We start from the raw sequence: 3,602 nt of genomic DNA, 5'->3' as shown, positions 1-3,602 counted from the left end.
GTCTTGAGTGAGCCAGGTCAGCCTCTCCTGGCAGCTCTTCTGTCAGAGGTCAGAAGTGGTTTGACTGCAGCCTGGGGGCTGTCGCCATAGAACACACTCTTTCCTTTGACTTGAGTGGAAAATGAGGTGCATCCCTTCCTCTTGAGGCTTTTGTACTTGGACATGGTGATTGGCCTCGGCAGAAAGGAGGGGCTTGAGGGATGGGAAGAAAGCCCTTAAATCCACATTTAACAAACAGCTAGAACGTGCCCAACTTTGAGCTATGTGCTAGGGACGCAAAGATGAAATGGGGTCCCCGCGCATCTTGTGTTTATGCCTGAAGCAGGCGGGGGGTTGTGGAACGCCTTGGTGAGAATATGGCCTCAACCCCATGCTTGTACTCGGCCAAGTGTGTTTCAGTGGAGGGTGTAACCACAGGATTCAGTGGTCTGGGAAGCTTAACAGCGGAGAGAAGACTTGAGCCAGTCCTCTGAGAAATCAGATATGGACTTGATAACACTTCACTGGGAGGCTTTTGCAGAAACTAATCTGCGATTTGTTATATGAGTGAATTTTTAAACTGGTCAGTAACGTTCGGGTAACAAAGGACATTAATATGTCTCTGGTGAGTAGGTTGTTAACATGTACTTAATGAGGACCTTTCATGGTTACTGGATCACGGCAGGCTCTCATAGAGATGCCCTCTCCATTCCCTTTATCCTGAGCAGTGGGGGCTTCAGAACACGGAACAGGCGTGTTCTGTGAACAAAGCCATTCTGAGGGAGAGAATGGAGGCGTGGGGCAGGGTGAATTGGAGAGAAGGTGACCGAGACCACAGTGTGAGACTGTGGAAGCACCACGGGGGTGAGGTGATGAGCCTCTGAGCTGGATGGGGCCACTGGGCTCTGGAGACACCGTACCAAGGAACTGGGAGACTACTGACGGTGGGCAACGGGAAGAGAAATAAACCACTCCAGGGCTGGCTGGGGAGTGGTGCTGCCCATCTGAGGCTACTGTGGGGTGAGCAGTTCCTTTCGGGCATTGTGACGTCTCCTCAGGTCCAAACGTGTGAGGTGGGTGCTGCTACAGGACAGAGAAGTAAACAGGTCTAGGAAGGTGAGGGAACGGCCACAGGTCTCAGCTGGTCAGGGTCTAACGGGCACTGAGTCCAGGCGCTTCCTGGGAAGGCGGCTGCTCTGGCATTTCGGCGTCCCCTCTGCCCAAGATTCAGCCAGTGCTGCCGCCCTCAAAAAGGCCACGAGTGACCATCTTCTGTTACTCTAAGGAAGAAAGATCTCACCCCCGCCGCCAGGCCTTTATAGAGGTGTTGCTTGCTTCTGTGTTTTCTTCCCCATGAAGAGTTCGGATTTCCAGCAACGTGTTAGCACTGCTTTGCCCTCCCAGATAACCGCTTGGCCCCCTTACTGTTAGTTGGGTTTCTGAATCACTGTTGAAAGTGATTTGCTTGTGAACAAGAAGATAAGGCCAGGCTCCTTAGAGAGGAGCTTCCCGCTTTGAATGGGAAGTTGGAATAGGTACCCTGGAAATTACCGTCCACGTTCAAGCCTAATTCCAGGTCTTCTCTACCCGATTAGATCAGGGATCCTATCTTGGCCATTGAGGGTTCCTCCACTGAGCTGAACTTGAAGGCACCAGAGGCGTTACTGGCACTTAAGTCTCTTGCCATCTGCCTTCCTCCCTCTTTGCCCAGGTCAAGTATAAGGTCCACAGTGTCCCAGTGACTGAGGTCCCTGCCAGTGGAAGTTAGCATTCTGCACTTTGGTGGCACAAGGAAGGTTTTCTACCTCATTTTATACAGGCACCCAAATTTGTAATACTTAATTGTAGAATTTGATGAGCTCTGAGATGCAGCAGTCTCAGTGGGAGGGGCTCTGGCCAATGATGGGAAAGGCCTAGCCTTCTCCCAGTGAGATCAAGGGCAGTACCTTCCTTGGGCACCAAATCCTACCAGGGGCAAGTGCGGGAGATTACCCAGATGCCCATGGCTGCCACAGCAGAATGGAGAGCACACAGGCGACTAAGCCCTAGGGGTGCAGCAGTCCCTGGGCCCAGACCTGTGGCCTCACACCTATCGGGGGAGAAGCTTCTGGGATTTGGGAGGGGCCTGATGGGGTTCTCTGAGAAGCCTATGCTCCCTCTTAATGCTCTTTACAGCTCTCTCTACTTTGTGGCCATGACTAATAATTATTTGCATGATCTCATGGGATTCCCCAAGACAACCCTGTGACATTATCATGCCCATTTCACAGGTAGGAAAGGAGGCCACTGAGACAGATTAGGGTATTTGCCAGAAGTGACATAGCTGACCAAGGGTGGAATCAGGAATCCAACCCCAACCTTGTGCTATACCGCAGCTCCTCATGTTTCACAGTGAATTTATTGTCGTGATTATTTGTTTCAACCGTGTGTCTCCAGTTAGAAGGAAGTGTTCCCCCAGAGCAGGAGCTGTGCCTGTCATGTCACTGGGTCTCCAGCACTGAGCCTGGCACATAGTGGGAGCTTAATATGTGCTGAATTATATGACTATGAGTGGGTGGTGACTCCTCTGGGCACCTGAGTTGTTCCTGTCCTGTGTGGACCTGTGGGGAGTCAACCCGATTTTCTAGAAGCAAAGGCTGGCTCTGTCCTGGCTTTGCAGACGGGCCTTGAAGGTACGCAGTCCTTAACATCATTCTCAGATTCAAGATTCGAACGCACCAACTGCTGGCCTGCAGCCAGAGTGAGTCCACAGGCTTGTTGGCTTCACTCTGTGCCGTGCTTTAAATTTTTTAAAATTAGTTGACAATTAATTACAGTTGAAAATGTGATTTCAGTCTTATCTTCAAACCCAGAAAATCCTGCAAGCCTGTGCTCAGTCCCACCCAGAGGCGATCAGCAAGCTCTGAGCAGCTGCTGCCCCCGTGAGGTGGCACTTGCACACTGCAGCGCTTCTGTGCCTCTGGCCCACCCACTTCTGTCCTTACGATGCAGGCCCCAGATACAAATACAGGCCAGAGTTCGCAGGGTTTTTTTTTGGCCACCGTGGCATGTGGGAGCTTTGTTCCCCAACCAGGGATTGAACCTGTGCCCCGCGCATTGGAAGCACAGAATCTTAACCAATGGACAGCCAGGGAAATCCCTGCAGTTCTTGACATAAATGATAGCCATTTTATCAGTCCATCAGATTTTTTTTTTTAAGTCAAAAGTCCAATTGGCACAAAAGGATAGATAAAAGTGACACTCCCTTCTAACGTCCTCCAGGCTGGAGGTCCCTGTGTTCCCTTCTTCAGGCGTGCTGCATCACGGCCACCGAACCACTCACTGGTACCTCTCACGGGCCAGACACCAACTGGGCATCAGAGTCACACGGCACTTTTTCAAAATACAGAGACTCAGGAGGCTCATCAGACCTTTGCAGGTAGACTTTCTAAACTGGAGCCCAGGTGTCCAGATGTTTCAAAAACCCACCATGATTTCTTTTGCTCTGCCAAGCAGAGACCGCTGTATTCTGACACAAACACAAGTCCCACTCTGCAGTCCCCACAGCCTGGTGGAGATGTGCCCAGAGTCCCAGCCATCAAGGCAGCTTCTCAGAGCTGTGCAGACTATACCCTGTGCACAGG

The sequence above is a fragment of the Bison bison genome, unplaced genomic scaffold (genome assembly GCF_000754665.1).
Source record: "Bison bison bison isolate TAMUID 2011002044 unplaced genomic scaffold, Bison_UMD1.0 scf7180017864516, whole genome shotgun sequence".
Taxonomy (NCBI): domain Eukaryota; kingdom Metazoa; phylum Chordata; class Mammalia; order Artiodactyla; family Bovidae; genus Bison; species Bison bison.
The sequence above is the reverse complement of the archived record's forward strand: the minus strand, read 5'-3'. Positions refer to the sequence as shown.